At 44.3% G+C, this 12545-nt stretch overlaps 1 long non-coding RNA gene and 2 other non-coding genes across 3 annotated transcripts; all 3 read left to right on the top strand.

Moving 5' to 3' along the window:
• The first annotated feature begins 1874 nt into the window (after positions 1–1874).
• On the top strand, positions 1875–4857 carry LOC143168150 (uncharacterized). Its single transcript, XR_012996665.1, has 5 exons — positions 1875–1957; positions 3272–3295; positions 3808–3885; positions 4159–4214; positions 4667–4857. It is a non-coding gene; the product is annotated as an uncharacterized LOC143168150 (long non-coding RNA).
• LOC143168519 (small nucleolar RNA SNORD49) lies at positions 3586–3660 on the top strand. Its single transcript, XR_012996730.1, has one exon. It is a non-coding gene; the product is annotated as a small nucleolar RNA SNORD49 (small nucleolar RNA).
• LOC143168523 (small nucleolar RNA SNORD65) lies at positions 4513–4586 on the top strand. The gene has a single exon (XR_012996734.1). It is a non-coding gene; the product is annotated as a small nucleolar RNA SNORD65 (small nucleolar RNA).
• Positions 4858–12545: the final 7688 nt, after the last annotated feature.

Here is a 12545-nt window from a genome sequence, read left to right as displayed (position 1 = left end):
AAATATGCCTTAACAAATGCCTCCGCGTTAGTCGGGTCCATTGTGTTTATGATTTGGGGGGAGGGTTATGTGTGTTAATGAGACCTTGATAGCTTAGCTGCAAGAAAAATAGAGGTTTACTCTTCAAGGGACCTGTAGAGAGTTTTTTGTAATTGAGTGTTTGCCTGGTTTTGCTTTTTGATGATGTACAGAGAAGCCTTGAAAAGTGTTTGCTGGTATCAGGAATTCTAGCTTTGGTCTTCCTTAGTTACCTGAACGTTAACTGCTGGGTTTTGATAATTAAAAATGAGCACTGAATCTTTAGTGAATGCTTTTTCCTCAACATGGTTAACTTAAATCTATTTGACCTAGAGAGAGATTGCGTAGAGAATTTTAAGTCCCCTTTTCTTTGCGGTCAGCTCTTTTGCTCTTAGCTAGGGTGTTCTTGATCTTTCACTGAACTCCTAGATATTAGCGTATTCCAGGTTAGACAAATTACAATTTCAATATAAGGAGCAAAATTAAGTAATTAGAATTCTTTGCATAATAAAAAGAATGCAAGACCTACAAAGGTGACCTTGAAGGAATTTGATGCAGAAATTAATGTTTGGATACTGAGAAGTGCAACCTATGTATGTTACTAAAATGAACTTACGTTGAAAATTGCAAGTAGTTTGGCTTTGGCTTTTGCTGGAGGATCTATGCCTCAGAGGAAAAATTAAATCTTTCTGAATTTTAGGTGACTCGTTCTAGGACCGCACTAGTCCTTCTTCTAGGAAGTTTTTGCTGTTTTAAAAAGGTATTTTCTTGGTAAACGGTTCAGGCAACTGTTACATTGTGCAAAAGAAATTGTCGTGGGGGCTATGGGCTCTGTGCCTGCAGCTGTCCTCAGGCAGACTCTGAACGTGTGGCGTTGATGGCGAGACTTGAAAATGATTTTTTTTTTTTTTTTGAAGATGATGGCAGATGTGTTTAAGAGAGGGAAAAGGAAAGGAAAAAACTCCTTATTTTCAGTTCAAGATGACATTATAATGTGAAAATAATGACACTTTTATTCAAACAGCTGTTCTATTCCAAATAAAAGTGGTCTGAACTCACACCCGACCTATCCAGTTTTGCTGGAATGTAAGTAACAAGGCGCAGTGCTGCGCCTCTTCCTGGTGAGGGGCCTGCGGGTGCTCCCTTGGCTGCCCTGGGTGGGGCTTGTGCCTTCCTGGGGGCAAGATGAGGGTCCCTGCTTCGAGGTGTAGCCTGTCCCAGCCCGGTCTTAATGAACCCACTTTCCTGCTTTCAACCGAGCAGAGGGGTGCCTAAAATTAGGGTCCTACCGGCCTAGCGAGGCTGACAGAAGCCCCAAGGCCCGGCTCCCGCGGCCCCCTCCCGGGCCGCGCTGCAGGAAATGGGCGTCTCGATCCACCGCCGCCTCGTGTAGCAGTGGTACGGTCCGCGCCCCCCCGCCGCCGCGAGGTGGTACGTCCTAAGCCTTTATAAGCGGCCGGTGCCACCCTTCGCGCCCTTTCGTCCTCCGAGCCTGGCGGCGGGTGAGGCGGGCTGCGCGGGGCTCCCGTGCGGGGACGGGGCGGCCGGCCCTCGTGGAGGGCGGGTGGGGGGAGGCGGAGGCCCGGCTTGCGGAGCCAGGCGCCCTTATCATTTAGCAGGCTGAGGTGAGGGCCGCCCCCCCCCGGCAGTGGTGGCGTCCGCCGTCCTTCCCTGTCCCCTGGGCCGCACGGGCTGGGCCCGACCATTCGAGGGAGCGAAGGGGGGGGTATGAGGAAGAACGGGCCGCGCTGGGGTGGGGGGGGGGCGCCGTTGGTGACGTGCGGCCCGAGTGCCGGGGAGGGGTGTGGCCTCGGAGCACGTGGCGCCTGAAACCCCCCCCTTGTCCCTGCAGGGCGGCCGTGGAGGCGGGCGCCGGGCGGCACCGGCCCCCCGCGAGCGGGGCCGGAACGGCGCTAGGGCTGCTGTAAACGGCTCCCCGGTAAGTTCAAAGGGGCTGGGCCGGGTTGGGAGGCCTGGGAGCTTGCGGGCGTGGTGTGAGGTAACGCCGGGTGCTGCTGCCGTTCGCTGCCTGAGCCGCAGTCGGGGCGGCGATGCCTTCGGCGAAACGGCGGAGCTTGGAGCAAGAGGCTTGGGAGGGTGAAGCCTGTTCGCCTCCGGTTCCTTCCTCCTCGGGAGCCTCCTGGCCGCTTTCGGGCTAGTCCCTCGCTGCTCGCAGCCTCACGTGCTGCTGGGGCAGAGTCCTGCCGAGCTCGGAGCCCCGTAAGGGCTGCGGAGGTGGGACTCGCGTCCTCAGTGCTTGGCGTTCGCGTGCCTTCTGCGGGCGTTTATTTTTACGGCGCTGTTTTTGGCGAACAGGTCGCTTTTTTGTTTGTTCGATGTGCCAGACCCTTTCTGTGCAGCGAACTTTACAACCTTAGAATTGACGTTGTGTGTGTCGTGGTTTAATCTCAGTCGGCAACTGAGCGCCACGCAGCCGCTCGCTCACTCCCCCCCCCCCCCCCCCCCCCCCCGGTGGGATGGGGGAGAGAATTGGAAGAGCACAAGTGAGAAAAAAAACTCGTGGGTTGAGATAAAAAACAGTTTAATAATTGAAATAAAATGATAATAATATGATAATGATAATACTACACAAAGCAAGTGATGCACAGTACAATTGCTCACCACCTGCTGACCGATGCCCAGCCAGTCCCCGAGCAGCGGCCCCCCCCCGGCCAGCTTTCCCCAGTTTATGTACTGAGCATGACGTCCCATGGTATGGAATGTCCCTCTGGCCAGTTTGGCTGTGCCCCCTCCCAGCTTCTTGTGCACCTCCAGCCTGCTCAGTCGGTAGAGCATGGGGAGCTGAAAAGTCCTTGGCTAGTGTAAGCATTACCTAGCAACAACTAAAACATCGGTGTGTTATCAACTTTGTTCTCATCCTAAATCCAAAACACTGTACCAGCTACTAGAAAGGAAATTAACTCCATCCCTGCCGAAACCAGGACAGTGTGGAATTTCGATTTAAAACCTGCCCCTGTGGGGAATGCCGTCTGGCAAGCTGCATAAGGGAGACTTCCAAGTTTTCTGAATAAAACAAGTTTTAGAGAGGATTGTTGACTATTGAAAGCTATCTGATAAAGATTTTGGTGCTTCGCGATATAAACGTGAACACGAGTGGAATTACAAGCAGACTGTTGGTGGTGAGGTTCTGGGCTTTTTGTTCTTGTTTTTCTGGATAAACCTACTTCATAATTTTCTAAAATTGGTGCTGAAGAGTATTCTAGTAATGCTTCTTTTGCTTTTATTCCCACAGCAGAAAGATGTCCTGAAGTAAAGAGTAAGTTAAAGTTTATTTTGTACTAAGATGCGCAAAGTTGCTAAGAACGTTCCAGGCCTTTACGTACATGCTAATGATGTAAAGCAGTTAAATACAGGACTGTTAGTCGAAAATAACCTGTAACAATTACATCTTAAGAAGTTAAATAAAAACTGATTAAAACTAATTTTACATACCATTAAGTTAACAGAGCTAATGCCTTTTATAAACAAAGGGAAAAATGTACAACTGTTGGTTCAAGATGAAACAGTTACTGCATTTTAAGTTGTCAAATGCAAAAGTTGTTGGCTGTTGATGATGATAACCCTGAATAGGAAGTGCCGTCAGATGCGAGAACTGACGATAACCTTCTTATTTGTCTGAAATACAGCGACGTGCATGCAGAGTTTGAGTTCTAGGAATTTGTCTTCTAGAACTAATCAGGCAACTTTGATTTATACCTGCTTTCTGTGAAAAGTGCTCTTGTGATACTTAACATAGCTTCACGTCCATCTCTTTCACTTCATCTGCAGAGCCTGGTCTTGCCAGGTAAATGGGACACAATTGGGACTGGGAGCAGGTCGCTCTTTGGAGATGGCCCTAATGTGAAGGTAAGTGATGAATTTCACTGGACCATGTAGAGCTTTATACCTGGTGGAATCTAAGTTGAGAATAAATGAGGCTTATAGGCTGCCGAAAACTTGAGAGGCATATTTTGTAGGTTCAAAATTTATAGCTTAAATCAATCTGCTTTCCCTCCTCTCTTCCTCGACATTTAAAGCCCTGTGATACTTATTTCCTGGTATCTCTATGTTTAGGTACAGCTTGCAGGTCTCGGCTGCCGTGTACTAGTTGTTACTAATGTCTACCAATTGATGTTACAGCTTTTCACAAGCCCTGTGGAAGGCAGTGAGACAGCAAGGGCAGGAGATTCTTCTGGGTGAGTTTAATATTTGGTGTGCTGTTAGTTTAATGTGATGCTTTTTGGCTACAGTCTCAGAAACGTTACCTAGCTGAGAACATTCTCATTGGCTATGTTTCTATTTCTGTATATTCTTAGCTCTAGAAGTATAATTAATGAAGTTCTAGGCAAAAAAATAACTTCATTAGACTAAAATATGGGCAGGATATGTATAAGAGCAGCTGTCTTCTGCACTACAGTTTGCTGACAGCACTGTAGAGCAAAGGGATAAAGGTCTTGCTTCTGCTAGAAATGTATCAATTTACCTAAAGATATCATATGATGAAACTAACCAAGAATTGCTGGAATTACCGGCAGATTGACTGGTGGTGAGCAAAGGTTTTTCTGATGATATCCCTTACATTAACAAATGGGTTAATACTTAGTGTTGAGTGTTGAATGGCTAACTTATCCATGCTGTTGTATTACAGGTGTTTATGCTGAAAACATCTTGTCCGAGGAAGAAGGAATCCAATAAAACATGCGCGTGAGCTTGGGGACTAGGGTTTGTGGAGACTAGTGTTTGTAAAGACTAGCTATTTTTCTGCCTTAAGATGTTAAGAAGTGGTAACAGTTACACCATTTTGATTGCACATACATTAAAATTCTTTCTCAAAAACAACTGGGTCTGTTTTTGTCACTTTACTGCCTTAAGGAATGACTTCCCATTACGCAACACATTTTTAATAAACATGCTGAGCACTCCTGTGACTTGCTATAATATGATAAAGTAGATGTATACACACTGCAGTATAATTACTGCAAGATAACGTAAGTGGGTTTCAGTTGTGTAAGCATTCTGTCTGGTGTTTGGTAATGTACTTGCTTTAAACAGTTTAAACAAGTGATACTAATACTGCTGCTGTAATTGCTGGAGAGATTAGGCCTTAAATACCCCTAACAGCAAGAAAAGCAAATGCAGCTATTTGTTGTAGCTTGTTTCCAGGCTTGCTGTTTCTTCATTATTTTGGCCTCAATTTTAAAGTCTGCTACAGAGGTAGCAGAATCTGTTCCTGCAGCAATAGCATTCTGGTCAATGTTCTGCATCTCTTCTAAATAATGATCCAAATGTGCAAATCTAAAATCATTTGCCAGATGTGGAGAAAGGGAAGAGAGACTTGTACTCTGCAACTTGTCAGCATTCTTCAGTGTCGCTAGTAAGAGTAAAAAAGGCTGCTTTTGTGATAATGACGCATTCTAAGATGGCTGTACAATGGAGGTTGATAAACAGAAGTTAAAGGGTTTTGGGGGAATCTTGGGGACTTAAAATGCAGGTGCTTGAATGAGAAAAACAGCATCTGAGGCCAGAACTTTCCAATTAGATTCATTATGTCAGCATAACTGGCAGGCTGTAACACTTCAATGCTGTCTTTATAGGAGCTGTGGAATGCAAGAGTCTCATCAAACCTAGGGCGACTGAGCATGTCCGCTGAGATTTAATGCAGATGTTGCTGATGGTTTTGCCCACTTGGTGTCACCAAGTGAAAGATTTTAGTACAGTCTTACTTAGTGTCTGCTTTTTGAAAAAGGTAAACATCGTTAATAAAATAATTCCTTGTGAGTGCATGCTCATTCTGTGCCAACAAGGATCAAAGCAATGTTAACTGTACAGCTCCAAGTAGAAGATACCTTGGTATTGCTTCTGAAAGTGATGGAACTTTCACCCAGTTGGAAATCTTGTCGGAGGGGGTGTGGCTGGGAAAAAGCTGTTCAGGACAGCCAACGAAACAGTCGAAATGGTAGTTTGTGATGAGCGATATTTTTACCGTAGTAATTTAGGTGAACGGTTCTTGGTTGTCATAAAATAAAAAGCAGGGATACAGCTTTACCCAGGGGTTCGTAGTCCATAAAACCACTGTCGCGGTGCGAGCTTGTGTATTTTCGTGATGGGACAAGGGAAAAAGCAGTGGTGACGGCGGAAGGGAAGCGTTATTCCGGTCCTGGGTCACAGACGAGACTTCAGGGACTGCCCCAGCTGTGACGGCACTTCCCTGTGTAGTTTAGGTAAAGACCTGAATCTGTTTTCTTGACCGTTTTACCTCCGGACTGGTTACCTGAAAGAAAGATGCTGTGACTTGTTTCTGCCCATCTGGCATCGCAGGGCAGTGTCCCTGTCCCTCTAATGGCACCGGTGAGCTAGCGCATACATCTGTGCTTGGGGCGTAAATTATATGAAATGTGGGATTTCACAGAGGTTTCTCTCACTGAAAAGTCAGAGTTACGTACTTCGATCACGGAAGAACAGGTTTAACGTTTTTCAGAGAAATGTCAAAAAGCAATAGAGTGCCGGACACCATAACGTGCAGGTAAATTCATCGGGATTTTTCCCAAGAAAATTACTGTGAAATGTGCAGGGTTTAGTATAAACATTCAACCTGGGTAATGGAGTATGCAAAACTTGTCTGGAACTAATTTGTTTCTTTTTACCTGCACGTGTATTTGAGCAGTATGAAGAACAGGTTGCTCCAATGTTAATTAAAATTTTAAAGTACAGTTACATTCTGCTCCAAGTGTTTAATGAAACAAAAGTATTTTTGCCTGATTTTTGAGAGCTCGTTTGTTAGAATGTGTTGACAGAAGACGTTTCTTAGCTGATACGTGTTGGAAATAAAAATGGTTTTAAAGGTTTCGGAAAGAGCACAAGGAATCTGCCTTCTTTTTTAAAATGAGATTCTGTACGCCGTTAATGATACTAGAGGTAAGTGTAGCCACATGCCCTCAGTAAACAGAAACAACTCGGCAAATTTTTGCTCGACTGTTTAATGTGCTGTTCCATCTGCTCAATATAGGTTTGCTGCAACTTGTTTTTGTAATGGTTTGTTCTTTCTAGTATGTATCAGAATTATCTCATTAAAACAAAGGCTTGATTTGGGAATGCTTGTGTGAGCAGGAAACAGTTTATCTGCGTTTATTGAGGTTACAAGTTGGTGGTACCTATTATAGTTAACTATTCATGAGTTCCGTTTTAGTATTCCTTGTTTATTGTTTTCATCAAAACCAACATTCCTCAGCAGGGATGCTCTAACAGGCTGGGTTTTGCTAAGATGAACGAATGTTGTTCCTATTAGAATCTGGTGCCTTTTGAACAAAACAGGTGTCCTAAACATATTACTGTGATCTTACATGGGAGCTCATATAATCTTACTATTTATCTTACAGTGCTTGGGGGGGAAGGGAAATAAAATCATGCTGTTTTGATTACATTTGGAGCGCATCTACTTTTGGTAGTTGGGGAATAAGCAACAGAAAAAAAATCCTGATTTTAAAATACAATTATTTTGGATTTTCTGAAGGTTTAAGATAAGAGTTGGCAGGAGTCCTTGGCACGTAACAACAGCCAACAACCCGCAGATAAATCTAAAATAGATGAAAGGATTAAAGCAGAAAGAAAGAAAAAAAAAGTCTTACGCAGTGAAGCTAAGGATGGCTGAGTGCCAGCTTTTAGCAATAAGAGAGATGGCAATGTTATGTAGTAATTCATTTGCGAGAGAAAACACAGTGATTATGTATTATCCACAAAATACGTGCTGTGGCTGCTGACCTAATGGAGGGTGGCTGCTCTGGGTAATAGTCTTCCCGTTTGCGTCTCTCCTTCTGCACTGAGATGGGGTAGAGGATGCCAACCGCAAAAATCACTTCTGTGATGTGAACATGCATTTAGTAGTAACTAGACTCAAATCCTCAGGCTCCTTTTTATATAGGGCACTAAACAAGATGGGACGGGACTGACCTGTAGTCTCTGTTCAGGGGATTTGTCGTGTGACTGCAGGCAGCTCATCGCGCGTCACGGTTGAGGTAGAATGAATTAGGATGGGCGCTGTGCAAATGGTTTCCTTGCACGTGCCAGGGACGGTGCATTGGCTTCATCCCTGCTTCTTTCCAATGTTGCATGGAAACGATGAAGGACGGGAAAGCAAGTGTGGCGTGGCTCGTGTCATCGGGGGCAGAGAATTAACGTGGGGAACTGGCTGCCTTGCGAGTGCTCCGTTTCCTTTTTGTAAATGGGAATGAAACCATGTTTCACATAAATGCTGGTTATCATCATCATTTCTTGATTAGTATTATAAAACAATCATATCTACGTCAGTGTTAAAATAATTGCTCATGCAAAGCCATAAATTACTATAATTAATACATTCCAGCTATTAACTAAAATCTAAAGGTGTGCTCTTTCTTGGCTTGGTAGCTGCTATTTCAGCAGAATCAGTTTTAGCTGGCTATATCCACTTAATGAGAAGGGAGGAAGGGATATACCGCATATTTTACCTTTTCAGAATGAAGTAGGTCCTGAATTGTGAAGTTTCACTCCTTTTCTCTTGAAGGTAGATGGAAGAGCAGTTAATTTTTCAGCTCCTCTCCGTCATTTCAAATTAGTGAGAGAAGCAAGGCACTGTCAAAGGAGTTGCTGGTTTCTAGCAAGGAACAACTAAGATGATATTAGTGTCGTGCAAGGAAAATTTATGGGTTTGTTTTCTTCCAGCTGCCACACTAGCAAATGCTTTGTCTGTTGTAATTTCTCAGATGCTGCAGGCAGCGGCTCTTGAGTTGCTCGGAGCAAAGAGTGAAGGCTCAAAATAGCCGGGGGGCGTTTGGCCTTTCTTCTGCTCGCCCAGGGCTCAGGCTCAGCAACGTTCATAGCATCTGATTGACTTTGTGCTGCCAAAGCTTTATCGCATTTCACGTGTTCCTGTAAAGAAGGATAAGGTCGACACATCATTTAGTGGTCCGGTAGGACAAACATGCACCTTTTTTTTGTCAGGTCATGTAATTTAGTGTCTCAATTTTATCCTTAAAATCAATTTTAGCCCCAGTGTTATGAACCAATCCCAATACTGCTTAAAATTTTAAGAATTTAACAGACGGAATTTGATTTAGAGCGTGCAAGGACATATTAAAAAAACAGTAAGCATTTTGTGTTCCTGTACTCTAATTCAGGAAGAGGGAAAATAACATTTCCCCTGTTTTACCTCCCGACGCTCGAGCCCACAAGATGGTGCAGTGATCAAGTTCAGAGCACTTATTGTAGAGAGAGATTTTTTTTCCAACCTTGGAAGATGCTTGTTTGGGGAAACATGGTTTTACTGCTGGTTCCTTCATGGTTGTCTGGTAAGATTTGCAGCTTTCATTAACATGCAGAGAGTCCCCCGCACAGTGAAAATAGCACTCTTTAGTTGGCTGCTAATAATGTTTCTTAGCATAGGACCAGCAAAGGCTTGACCCTCCATTTTCTTTGACGCTATGCAAACCCATTGCAGTAATGGTCCCGGCCCCAAAGCGTTTCTGGTCTAAGCAGACAGCAGTGACACAAGAGTGCATGAATAAACAGCGTGATGAGGAGCCAAAGGAGTTAAAATTTAGTTTTCTTTAGTAAAAATAAAAATACTACATGAAGAATGACTTGCCCTTCGTCACCTTTCTCTCAAATGCATGCAGCCTCAGGACTTGCGAGCCCGGCTACTTGCTAAAGCCCGTGACCCAGGCAGCAAAGCCCTGCTGTGGCTCCTTGGTGGTGGGTGTTGAGCTTCAGCTCAGCTGAAGTCAATAAACACCTCGCAGTGCAGCACCTGTGTGCGGAGCTGTAAAACCTGAACAAACTACAAATGAGAAAATCATTTATATGGTGGGGACTGAATTTGAAATCCCTGCTGTTTTAATCAACTTGAAATGTTAAAAGTTTCATCTCCAATAATTAAGACCTTTCCTGTATGTGCCTTTTTTTTTTTTTTTGTTAGACTCCTGTTAGTTTTTGCAAGTCAATACTTAGATTTTTTTTTTTTGTAACAGGGTTTTTATTTGTAATGGTTTGTGGTAAAATAATTGCATAGCGCAGCTGTAACATGAACCCTCTAAGCAAATGAAATAATGATCTATATTTCTAAAGCTGCCTATGGCTTTCTGGTGGGCTGTCCTTGGTTTTTTAAATCATTTTAATTTATTTTCTAGATTTTTGCATGACTTCTTTGCTTGTACTTTTCCAGATCCTGTAGGAGGATAGTTTCTTCAGGTTTGGTTGTCTTTGTTTTTCTTGTATTCTGTACGCACGCTAACTGCATTTGATGACTTGTGTTGGTTGTGAGTTTATATTGGGTGCCGTTATTAACTGAACGGTGGAATACATTTGAGGTTTGATAGCACATTCAGAGACAAGCTTCCTAGCTAAGAGGCAAAGTCTGAACTTACCGCCCAGATAATAAATTTTTCTGAACAGCTTAAACTTTATTAATGAATACCTGGGTCAAGGCACTAGTGGTACAGAATACTTGCTATAGTCATTCGGTTATCACGGCCCTTCTCTGACCGCAAATACAATACTGGTGTTCAGGTGATCTATGAACATGTCCAGTTGTTTAACATGGCCCACAACGACAGCAGATGAAATGCCTGATATAATGCTTTACATCTCTTGTGCCTCCATCAGATAATCTTGAAATGGTCTGCCAGCGTTCCTGTGAAGCCATATTACCTCCTCATTACAGATGAAGAAACTGGAGATCAGCGCCTCGCTGGGGTGAGTGAGTAAAGGGAAGGCCAATTTGGTCAGTTGCTGGATAAAGCAATTTTACTTAACTGTGTCAAATCAGATATTTATTATCTTCAACTGTAGCAGTAAATAATAAAATCTTTGTGCCGAGTGTTCCTCGGGATGTGAGATACATAGGATACCTGCTGTGAAGATGATGAGAATTGTTTCAAAGCAAAGTGAACTGGGAGCTTTGAAATGCACAGTGGTTTCAGAAGGTAATGGGAAGGCACTGTACCAAGGTACGTGCGCTTTGAATTCGATTTAATGTGTATCCAGCCATCTCCCTAAACCAGACTGTACGCTTCTGTACTGGGGGAGGAAGATGCTCTGTATGCAGGAGGCAATATAAAGCTTTTGTGTCAGCGCTAGGCTGTTTGGTAGTCCAAAATGGGAGACCACATCAAGGAGAAAGTATTTCAAAGCTACTGCTTTTAAGCTTCAAAAAGGTCTTTGGAGATGACAGCAACACTGTGTCACTTGGCAGCGTATCAGCAGCTCAGAGGCTAAAGCCGAGGAAAAAGAAGGGTTTCGGGGAGGAGAGCAGGACCGAGGTAACAGCAGTGACACCAAAATTGTCTGAAGAACTGATGTGATACCTGGAGCTGCTCACACGATGAAGGGACGGCTCTGGTCTGGCTGCCCCGGCTCTGGGTGGCTGTTGGTAAAGTTCAGCCCATTTTTGGAGTCGGTTTCTCTAGCGGTTGTATGAAAGCTCGTTAGCTTGTGTCTTTGGAGAGAGTTTCTGGTACAGAGGAAGGTGGAGAAGGCTGCTCTGCTTCCAGGGAAACTCCTCATCAAGGGAGCAGCAGGTTAAGGGCATTGGGTTTGCAAGATGGGATGCTGCAAAAGACATGTAAAGTACGTGGAGGAAACTGGAGATCGTGGAAGTTAGAGGAAACAGATTAAAAGAAAGTAGAAAGTGGCAGTAAAGTTATACTGTACTTGGGGAAACTTTTTCCCTCCTTAGCACCTCTGCAGAGCATGTTCAGGAGCCCGGTCACTGGGGGTGCGGATTTTTGGTCAGTTCAGAGAGGATATTTGTGCAGAACTGTAAATACAAAGTAAGATTTACACTGTCAGATGAAGCAGAGGCTTTTTCATCAGAGCCCGTAGGTTCATCCTTCACAGGCAGGTCTTACTCCTGATCTGAGGGATTAAAATTGCATCCAGTCAGTCTGGCAATTTCCCTCATCGCCCCCCTACAGCCCCTGACAATCTGATCACCTGTTAAAAAGAAAGGTCTTCAGGTTGTTTCAAGAAGGGGTGGCCCAATTTGTGTTGAAAAATGTTAGAGCTTGAATAATCTTAAGAGCCTTGAGGCTGCTCGCAGGCTGATGCAGGGCTTGGCTTGAGGTCAGGGCATTTGCTGACCCTTATTGATTAAATAGCTGGTGCTCGTTGGGGGCCCCAGGTGAGGCTGTTTGCCTCCATTTTGTTTTAAACATCCACCTCCCATTTAATGCTCCCCCTGATAGCTCAGGCACAGGGCAAGGATTTTGGGTTTTCTTTTACTTTCTTTCTTTCTTTCTTCTCTAAGCAGAATCCAATACTTTATAAAAATAATACTGCGCTTATCTAATTTCTCCTGCTGCTCGCAGGGTGGCAAGTGGCAAGCTCCAAGGATGAAACAGCGAACTTCTGGGCAGTGCTGGGTGGTTTTGGAGGTAGGGGGGCAGGAAAAGCTGCATTTCTGATCAGTGATTAAGCAAGAAGCCTTTGAAGTTGTAGACTAGCAGGCAGAATGTCACACTTGCAAGAGGAAGAAGAGGTGGTACCTACATCCGTTA

The sequence above is a fragment of the Aptenodytes patagonicus genome, chromosome 17 (assembly GCF_965638725.1).
Source record: "Aptenodytes patagonicus chromosome 17, bAptPat1.pri.cur, whole genome shotgun sequence".
Taxonomy (NCBI): domain Eukaryota; kingdom Metazoa; phylum Chordata; class Aves; order Sphenisciformes; family Spheniscidae; genus Aptenodytes; species Aptenodytes patagonicus.
This window is presented reverse-complemented; position numbering and strand designations above follow the sequence as displayed.